The sequence below is a fragment of the Pipistrellus kuhlii genome, unplaced genomic scaffold, assembly GCF_014108245.1.
Source record: "Pipistrellus kuhlii isolate mPipKuh1 unplaced genomic scaffold, mPipKuh1.p scaffold_m20_p_12, whole genome shotgun sequence".
In the NCBI taxonomy this organism is placed as follows: Eukaryota; Metazoa; Chordata; class Mammalia; order Chiroptera; family Vespertilionidae; genus Pipistrellus; species Pipistrellus kuhlii.
In genome coordinates this window covers 4,604,358-4,615,248 of record NW_023425427.1, presented here as the reverse complement: position 1 = coordinate 4,615,248, position 10,891 = coordinate 4,604,358, and positions in this window count along the sequence as shown.

Sequence of the window (10,891 nt, the reverse complement as noted above, 5' to 3'; positions counted from 1 at the left end):
GTCCCTTAGCTTTGTCTATCTCTTTCCCTTGTCAGGGGGTCCATGACTGCTTCTGTGGGGCCCACAGAACAGTATCGGGTCAGAGCTGACCCATAAAAGTTGATTTTTTTTTTATGGGTCTTGGACTTTTTGGTTTTTTCACCTTTAAGCATATTTTATTTTATTTTATTAATTTCTTTATTGATTACGGTATCACATATTTGTCCTCAACCCCCCATTCCAATCCCCCACACCTCCCCTTATATCCCCATCCCCTCTTGTCCTTGACCACTGGTTAGGCTCATATGTGTGCACATAAATCCTTTGGTTGATCTCTCCATTTTATCCCCACCCTCCCTTTGTTTTTTTGTGTGTTTTGTTTGTTTGTTTGTTTGTTTTTTTAATATATTTTATTGATTTTGTACAGAGAGGAAGGGAGAGAGATAGAGAGTTAGAAACATCGATGAGAGAGTCATCGATCAGCTGCCTCTTGCACACCCCCTACTGGGGATATGCCCGCAACCAAGGTACATGCCCTTGACCGGAATCGAACCCGGGACCTTTCAGTCCCCAAGCCAACGCTCTATTCATTGAGCCAAATCGGTTTCGGCCCCACCCTCCCTTTCAAGTCCAACAGTCTGACCTATGGCTCCTTATCTCTGGGTCTGTTCTTATTCATCAGACTCATAAAAGTTGATTTGATGATGACTGAGCACCAACCATGTATGAGATTTTTCCTTACTGAAGCCACAGCTTTGTCCTTGTTTGCAGGTGAGGTGGCTGAGGTTCGAACCTACTCCAGGGGTCTGCAGATGGCCAGCGTCCGTATCACCCCGAAAGCCTGCTAACACACAAGGTGCCACTCCCACTCCACCCCCAGTTTTTTGACTCAGTGGTTCTGGGGTGGGGCCCAGAATTTGCACCCATCCCACATTCCCAGTTGGTACTGGTGCTCTGGGTGGGAATCTCTGCTCTACACAATGGGGCCCCCTCCGAATAAATTTTCAGCCGTTAGTCTGACCATTAAATCAGCATCACCCGCTTTCCACAGCAAGGATTTATGATGTATCGCCTCCCCTGTACAGGTATTAGAGGGTTCCATTCCTGACTGTCACACGGGTGTCCCACCCGCAGAGGACTGCCCCCAGACATGACATTCAGCCCTCTGAGTGTACCTCCTGAATGCCCCAGACACAAACTTCCTGGAGTGTGGGTGCATCCATCTGTGAGGGCGTGACCACTCAGCATGAATTTGCTCCTTTAAGGGATCCCCTGGAGAGGGCCCAGGCAGCATTAGGGAAGGTGCTGGAAAGCTTGGAGGAAACTGCCAAAGGCTCCCAGCACAGGGAGGTACAGGTGAGAGCTGGAGAGCTGAGGCTAGGGAAGCAGGACAGGGCCTTCAGCACCTGTGCATGCTGGGAAGCGAGTGAAGGGGCAGCTGCAGACTCCTGGACTCGGACAAGAAGCTCCTCATTGCAGCCCAGGGTGACCAGACCTGCGTGTGGTAAGCAGACCTGGGGCTGAGGTGCACGTGTCTGTTTTATTCCCCTCGGTGGGGACATGTGACTTATTTGTCAGACTCTAGCGGGCCTGACCAGAGCGAAAGAATCCTTATTAAAATCAGGCTGTTAAATAATGACATCATGTATGAGGGTGTTGTTAGTAGTCATCCCAGCTGCCATTTATTGAGTGCCTGTTAGGTACCACACACTTTATACCCATAATCTCATTCTGTCCTCCCAAAACTCTCATAAGGTAGGTGCCAAGATGATCCCCATTTTGCAGATGAGAAAACTGATGTTAAGAGAGCTTAAACTGGCTAAGGTCCTAGTTGCTAGGAAATGAAGGGCTATTGAAATGAAGGCGATGCTAAACTGTCACTTTCCACTCCATCCTCTGCCCCACATTTCCTGAACACCTGCTCTGCGCAGGCCCTGAGGGGGACCGCAAGATGAATCATTCACGTAGTTAGTCATTCAACAAACTCCTTTTGAGCACTTGCTATTTTGTATGAGCTTATTTATAGCCTGCCTTATTTCAGAAGTCAGTTAACTCCTTTACTTGATATACAAGAGCATTAAAATGTGAAAATGTGGTCCTGTGATGACAGATGGCAAACAGAGGTTGGAAAGGTCAGAAGAAGCTAGGAATGAAATAGGTACAAAAGCACAGACCATGAGGTCCTCCATGAGATGGAGACAGGCCACAGATTGTCCTCTGAGCTTCCCAGCAGGCGAGGCCCAATCCCAGGCTGTTCAGGGTCCATAAGACACTAACAAACCAGTTGCTTAGCGAAACATGACTCTCGTAAGCCCCGAGACCAGGGGCCTTCCCTAGTGAGCTGGCACGAGGAGCCGGCACTGCGGAGCCTAAGGGGCAGTGTCCCCAAACAGCGTACTCTGCACGTACAGCACGAGTCTCGGGCTGTTTCCTGTCCTCCCCTCCGCGCTGGCTCACATCCCAAAGCAGAGAAGCAGCTCAGAAGAGAGAGAGTGACCCGCAGGGCAAGTGTGCTACTCTCCAGCTTCATCCGCTCACAAGGTGTACGGAGCATGTGTAGCACACAGGCCGTCCACTAGCTAAACTCGACCCTCAGGCAAGCACCGTTTGACCTGAAAAGTGTATTTAAATCGGTGGAAGTGGGGAGTATGAGAAGAGGCCACAGGGGTTGGAATTAGCTGTAAACCTTAAACAGATTTCACATAAAAACCCAGATTTGGGTGGTGTGTGTTTTTAAAAACAGATTTGACAACATGAGGTCTCAAGAACAAGAACTGGCCCGAGCAGAGTCCTTTTCCAGTCAGTCCCCCCATAGCTCCCCAAAGGCCCTTTTTGCTGTTAACTTCCCTGCCTGGCTTTGCAAATTATTGGGAGCCTTCGGGGGCCCAGCCCCGTTTGGGGGTATTCTGCAACAGAAGCACTCAATAACTTCTTTATTGTGCAGAGCCCCAGGCCCTGCTTCTTGGGTTTGGGGCTCAGACTGGCATCTGTCCCAGGTGATTTCTCCCAATGGACCCTGAGAGGCTAGGTGGGCCCTGGGGAGCTGGGTGGGCACTGCTGACCCAGCTACATGGATGAATAGGGTTTCTTTCACCACAACTTTTGGCAAGTACAGTGGGGTTGTGAGTTCAAGGCCACACTCCCCAACGTGGGCCTTGAGGGCAGTTATTCTGAGCTGCTGGGGAAATCCCGAGTCATGTACTATAAATAACTTTGGTGTTGCTTGACCTTAGACCCACCTGGGGAACTTTTCAATCCATGCTCCCCAGCCCCATGCCCAGGCCACCTCCCAGACCAATTCAGTCAAATTCCCTGCAGATGAGAACACAGGCATCAGCAATTTAAAGCTCCTCAGAGGATCCAAGGGTGTTACAAGATGTGAGGAGCAGGGCTGAAAAGGGAGCCCCTTCTCTGAACCAAAGTTCCCTTGAGGGGGGGTAGGGGGAGGCTGGAGGCAGCGAGTAAGTGGACTGTTAGGTGCATGCATGCTCTGGGGAACCGAAGCAGGGGCACCTCACCCAGCCTGGGGGATTCAAACTCTCACCCCACGCCACCCCCTCTGTCGTCCGGAGGAGAGGCCTGGGCTGAGTTTGGGAAATAAATCCCAGGCAGCCACGTAAAGGAAATCCAGCCAAGGCTCTTTTGGAGGAAAGAGGTGGAGCCGAAGGTACTGGCATGGTTCTATCAAGGGTGGAAGTGGGGAGTATGAGAAGAGGCCACAGAGGAAGGAAGGGGCTAAATCACAAAAGCCTTGCGTGCCAAGCTAACAAAATTGAACCTGGGCTGGGTTATCAAGGAGGGCTTCTTGGAGGAGGTCAGACTTGAGCGGATTAGAGGGGGGGTGTGGAAAGCTGGCAAGGAGAGGGCGAGGTGGTTATTCTGATTAGCTGCTGAAGTTGAAGCTCTCAAAAAAAACCTTCCCTCCCCCATGCCCTTAGAAACGGCTTGAATCACAAACTGCTTGGTTAAAGATGTGTTTGTCTGTTACTTGAAAGCTGCGGTTTCTCTTTAACAGATTCTGGGCCCCATCCTTTGACTGGGAACAAGGAAGGAAGGAAAAACGCATCCTCTTGCCCGGAGAGCTAATTATCCAAGTGCTGTGGGCCTCACCAGGGTGTATGGCGTCACTCGCTCTGTCCTCCAACAACTCCATCTTCTAACGGGTTGAAGATTTCAGTACATTTTTTATAGGCTTCCCCAAAGCCAACTGGAAGCTTTCTTTCCATAAACGCTCCCCGAGACAAGTAGCCAGGTTTCACATATTAAAATGTAAACGTCAAAAGGGTTTAAAATTATATATATATATTATATTATATTTATATTATATATATATATATATATATATATATATATATATATATATAGGCTCATTTATGAGATCTCAGCTCATGAAACCCACATCAGAGTTCAACAGCATTTGTCTGTTTGGTTTTTATCTTTCTGCAAAGCTGATGGACAAATGATAAGGATAAAGATCATCACTGATCACTTATCCATTCACTCAACAAACACATACTGGGGTTCCTGCACTCTCGTGGCTCTGTCCTTCGTTCAAGCCTGTACTCCAGCCTCGAGTCCGTTCTGTGAGCCCTCACTGCCTCCCAGTAAGTCCCTTCTTGCTTAAGATGACCAGAGATGGTAATGGTTCCTTATAACCAAGAATCCTGACTGATAGGAGGCTATAGGTTCCCATCCTGTTTACATAGCTAGCTGGAAGTAGCTGCCTCTGTGGTGCTGTGGGCACTGATCCAGGTTTTTACCAGGAAAGCCATGCTTGAGGACTGTGAAAATGTTGGCACATCTCTCTGGCCAAGGCCCAGAAACGATGAGAGCAGACAGACCCAGTTGTCCAGGCTGCTGCCTCCATCCTGAACAGCCTGGCGGATCTGTTCCTGGCTCACTGATGGGTTCCAGCTCTTTGACCACCACCAACTTCGCTCTTCTGCAATTCCTCTTCCATCTGGGTCCTTCTGGGCCCTTTAGGGTCCTGCGTGTGGAGAAGCAGGAAAACGCAGGGTTATGATCTGCAGAGGAGGGCTGAGCTGGGGTACATGGGCAGAGGGGCAGGAGGGCAGGGGCCTGCATGCATATGTATCAATAGGTGCTCAGGAGATGGGCTATGAGAGACCTCCCCAGTGATTTGATCTCAGGGACTGACTGACAGATGGATCCTCAGTCAGGGTTCTCCAGGAACACAGAACTCATTGGCTATAGATCCATTTGAAGATGTCTTTATTTTAGTTTTAAGAAGCTGGCTCACATGACTTGTGGATCTGCCAAGCCTGAGGTCTGTCGGGCCAGCTGACGAGCTGGAAACTCAGGCTCAGTTAATCCTGCATCTTGAGGAGGCGTTTCTTCTTCTTTGGGAAACCTCAGCTTTTGCTCTTAAGACCTCCTCCTGATTGGGTGAGGTCCCCACACCACGGAGGGTAATCTTTACTTAAATCAACTGGCTGCAGACGTTTACCACACCACAGAATCCCTCACAGCCACACCTAGATTAGTGTCTGATTAAACAACTGGGTGCTAGAGCCCAGCCAAGCTGACACAAAATTAACCATCATAGAGGAGTCCTCCCCATACCGCCCATGATTGGTGGTGTGTGTGGGGGGATGGAGGCGGGGAGAGTGACTACAGACAGGAGGGACCGGAAGTGGACTGGGAAACACTCAAGCTGACATTGCATCATCTCCAGGCTGTAGAGGACATGGTTCCTCAGTCACACTAGAGGTGTGTGTGTGGAGGGGGGGAGGGGGGTGCAGTGTTGCAGGCTGGCCATGCACAGTTGTAAGTAGGTTACTCACTATTTGAGCCTGGGCTCCTCTGCTCTCCCTGTGACCTGCACAGACAGCCCCTGCTGCAGAGACCTGTGCTGGTCTCTCCCCTCTCGCAGTGCTCTCCCCCCACTGCCTTAACATGACTCTTGTTTTAGCTGAAGGTTCATACATACTCTGCCTGCTGTCCACACCGACCCTACATACATCCCAGGGCCTCCTTCCTGAATGCCGGCTGCTCTGGATTCCCTCCCCTTCTCTTCTAGCCGCCCTGGACACCACACACACACACAAACACACACACACACACCCTGGGCCTGTCGAAGCCTCGCAGGTGGGATCCAGACCCCAAGGTCTGAACCACCTTTGGAATGAGGATGTCTCAGCTCACAGGCTCCTACCAGGGAGTCTCCCACCCGAGCTGGGCGACCCTCCAGACAGTTCCTCTCCTCTGTGGCAGGAGGCATGTGGGACCTTGAACTATGATCTTGGAAGCAGCAGCCATAAGATGCATGGTTCTGAATGGTTCCATCTAAACCTCGTTGAGCTACTGCCCCAATTTATGCCCAATGATCAGGGAGCAGAACCCACCAAAGAGAGAGAGCACAGCGAGTTTCTCAGCAAGAGACAGATTATCTTAAACAGCCATGGAATTCCGGTGGCAGCCACAGCCTCTGCAAGCTGAAAGAGGTCCTGAAGGTCACACAGACATTCCTGCACCCAGGCACAAACTCCCTCTGCGTTTTGTAAGAATGAAAGCTCAACCAGAAGGGTTTTAAAGCAATTTTGCCAGAAAAACTCAAGAGGACTGCTGGAGAGCTGACAAAAGTTACGTGATATAAATCTGAGCTAATTGTGGCTCCTTTGCCCATTTACCCTTGACCTGCTGATTTACCTACTGCTGTGTCTGTACCCTCCCCCCCACCCCCACCCCGTCAGAGGCAGCGTCATTCATCTTTATGGCACATCTCCTCCCCCCCCTCCCCATTCCTAGCAGAGTGCCTGCCCACAGCGTGTTTCTATAACCCATAACCCGCTGCCTATGGAATCCTGAAAATGTAAACAAGACACCACTTTATTTTTAACCGACAGGGAGACTGCAGTTCAGAGGAGAGAGAAGACCCACCCATGATTCCACAGCCAGTGCGAGGTTCCCAGAGGACCCCCTGCGTCTGGGTGAAGGCTCCTTCCTCTACCCTCCTGGGCTCGCCAAGGGGGCAGGCACTCATTTCCCCACAAAAGCCACAGGTAAAGGTGTTTATGGCTTGGCAGCTAACCAAGGCCACAAGCACTTCAGCAGGTCATAGTCTGACCCTGTCATCTGTTCTGTGTTTTTCTTTTTTGGTTTTTGTTTCTTTCATTTTTAAGTGGTGTTAACAATCATGCTTTCTACCATAATTTGAAAACTCTCAACACCTCCATGTTGAGGCCATTATAAACTGAAGCCCAAATTCAGGTAACAAAGAATGGGTCCACCTCACTGCCTACCTGCTTTCAAGGGCGACAGCACCTTTATCGTAATTGTTCCAAAAACTGCCCTGTAATAGTAAGTATTCATAGTTGTGAAACATTTTCTTTTGTAGTAGAGCCCTTTCCTATATTCTAACTTGTCTAGTAGTCGACAGAGATTTCCCAAATGCAACCACGTTCTCTCGAGGTAGTGCTGTGTGTTTAAAATAGGTGAATTTGCCTGACCGGTGTTGCTCAGTGATTGAGAATCAACTCAGAAACCAAGAGGTCACTGGTTTAATTCCTGGTCAGGAATATGCCAGGTTGCGGGCTTAATCCCCCGTAGGGGGTGCAGGAGGAAGCTGATAGATGATGTTTCTCTCTTATCAATGTTTTGAGCTCTCTATCCCACTCCCTTCCTCTCGCTCTAAAAATAAATAAATAAATAAATAAATAAATAAATAAATCATGATCTAGAAAAACAAGAGTTATTGTATGCGAATCACCTACATACCTCTTAAATTGACTTCAAAAGTAAGACAGTGAGAAGCCACAAAATGAGTTTTATTTTCTTCCTAGTGCTTTTCCATATTTTCCAAGTTGTCTTTAATTGAAATAAAACATAGGATAGTCCTGACTGGTTTGGCTCAGTGGATAAAGTGTCAGCCTGGGGACTGAAGGTCCCAGGTTTGATTCCAGTCAGGGACATGTACCTTGGTTGCGGGTGCATCCCCTGTAGGGGGGCGGGGGGGGGGGTGCAGCTGCTGTTTTGCTCTCATCCATGTTTCTAACTATCTCTCTCCCTTCCTCTCTGTAAAAAATCAATAAAACATATTTTTTTTTTATAAAAACATAGGATAATGTTGCAGATGTAGGAAGAGGATGGAAGGCAGGCTTCCTCTGAGGATCTTTGGCCTGTGGGGGTCCCCCCTGCTGTGCAGGCACAGACACAGCTGACTGTCAGGGGAGGCGCCCTAACTCCCTGCTCTGGGTGAGTCCTTGGGGAAATCGCTCCAACTCCCAGGCCTCCACTCTCCCTACCCCCCAGCCCCCACCGGGGATCTGCCCCTGCTGAGCCTGCTTCACCAAGCTTGGCAAGCCACCGAACAGACATGTTGGGGCACTGAGCTTTAATGTCCCGGCACACGTGACCAAATCTCTCCCTCTGCCATTCTGGCAGCGTCTCCCTGCTCCTTCCATGTTTATATTACCGCATGTTTCAAACACAGAGAAAGAGCCTTAGACTTTAGGAGGAGAAGGGTCAGAAAGAACTACCATGGCCCTAGCGTTGCGAAATCTTGACACCTTGTCACATTTGCTTCGGATATCTTTTTCTAAGAAATAAAACATTACAAGTATAATTAAATCCCTATGTACCCCTTTCCAATTTCATTGCCATCCCTCCCTTCCCAGAGATAACGACTCTTCTAAATGTGGTGTCTTTGATATTCCATGCATGTTTTCATGCTTGTCTTATCTGACCGATCTCTAAAAATATAGACGTAGCACAATTTTGAATGTTTAAAGCAACTGCTTGTATCTCACTATACCTGCTCTACAACTTGTTGTCTTTTCCTACACACCATCTCCGATAAAGCTGAGAGCCTCGGTTTCTTTGTATTCTCGGTGTATTGTTCCATGGAGTGAATAGGTCACAATGTATCTGTCTGAATGGCTGTTCATGAATAATTAACCAGTGTCTGATTTTCAACATTATATGTAAAGTAGAGTGGAGTCAGTGAACTGTGGATGAGAGCATCTTGAACTTGGTTACCCAAGTCCATTCCAAAGCAGTGGTGGCCATTTATGTCTCTGTTGATGGTGTCGTGAGGGTTCCAAGCTGTCCCCCTTCTCCCTCTCCCGACATGGGCAGATTTCCTCTTCGCCAGTCCACTGGATGTAAAACGGACTCTTCATTTGCATCTCTCACATGGCCAGTGAGGTTGAACTTGGTTTCATATTTTTGGCCATTTAGGTTTCCTCTTTTGTGAATTGCCTGTTGATATTTTTAACTTTTTTTTTTTTAATTGGCCTGTTTGTCTTTCTCTTGTTTGTCTACACTTTCAACTTCTACCAGGTCCCAAAGCAAATTCAGATTCTGGCATTTCTTCTCTAGACTTGCAATGGCTCCTCTAGGACATACACTATTGCCACCTTGTTCGGTGGCCCTGAATGGCCGGTGAGCTGAAAACCAAGTTCAGCCTGTTATACTCAGCTCCACCTCCTCTTCCAACCTCACCTTCCACTGCTTCCCTCCAGACAGCTGAACTCCAGCCCAGTGCACACAGCTCACTGCATCCCAGGCTCCTGCAGGTACCATCTCCTACACCTGGCAGGCTCACCTCCCAGTTCCACAGCCTACCTAAACGCCACCTTCCCTGTGATATATACCCTACCCTGCTCAATTCAAAGTTATAGTTGCCTCTAAACATCACTGGTGACACTGTACCTTTCCAGGGACATTTATAACTTCCTGTTTTGTTCGTGTTTTAATAACACCTCGCTTTACACACCACTTTTTATTAATACAAAAGTACCTGCTCCTTCGTCCTGTCATTTTAACCTTTACTCGTGATCTAATTTTAACCTCATCTATGCAACAGCCCAGTGAGATGGAGTAAGTATTACTCCCTTTGAGGTACCTCGGCCCAAAGGGGAACTAGCTCACCACCCACCATCCCACACTGGCTCCAAGGCAGAGCTGGACTCCATGGCAGGACCCCTCCGGTTCCATGTCCCGTTCACTGCACCAAACCTGTCATATTTACATGTACTCAGTAAATAGATAACATTTTTACAAAGTACAACACTCACTGCATACTGCTGGTTGCCCAGGGCTTTATGTACATGAATTCTAACCTTCCCAACAGCTCTCTTTAGATGAGGAAACCGAGGCTGAAGAGTTGCAGTGATATGCTCAGCTTCCACAGCCAGTGATCAGGGAAGCTAGCCTGTGAGACCCAGGGGCAAGGGCATCTTTCCCATATCTCTGCTCTGCACATCCCAAAGGCAGACACCACCAGCTAGAGAGATCCTACTCCAAGGCCCAGAGGCAAAGAGCCAAGGATGGGCAACTTGACAGGGATAGGGAAAGCTGGTGTGGGGTGGGGGGAGTGATGTCCATTGGCCACTCCCAAAATGTACACACTTCCCTGGCCTCTTGGGGATGTTGCAGTGTGATGGTAGCAGGTGAGAGCGCTGAGGGGTGGGGGAGGAGGGCGGTAAAGAGTAGGGTATTGTTGACAAGTGTTATTACCACCCCCCACGGAGGTGTGTGTGGCCCCTTCCTCCCCAGGGCAAGAGCCCTATATGACCTGGGTCATGCTCGTTGCACTCATTTGCTATTCCTTAGCATCCATGTGCCATTTCTATGGCTGTGTATGTGTTGTCTTTCGCTGTGTGTCATGCATTTATTCGTGTTGTGTATGCAGTAGGTATTTGTGCTGTGTTTCCGTGCAGTGTTATTGGTGTACTTTGTTGCTGTGCCTGTTTGTCTGCCTTATATGTAAGTTCTGTTGCATATCGATAACTGTCTCTCTCTCATTGTTTGTATCTGTCTACACTCTGTGGTCGTCTATGGTGTGTTCGTGTCATATATGTGGTGTGGTGTGAGCTTGTGTCTGTTGTGTGCGCTGGATATGTTTCTGAGTTCTGCTCATGCTGTGTCTCCGTGCTGACCGCGGGGTGGT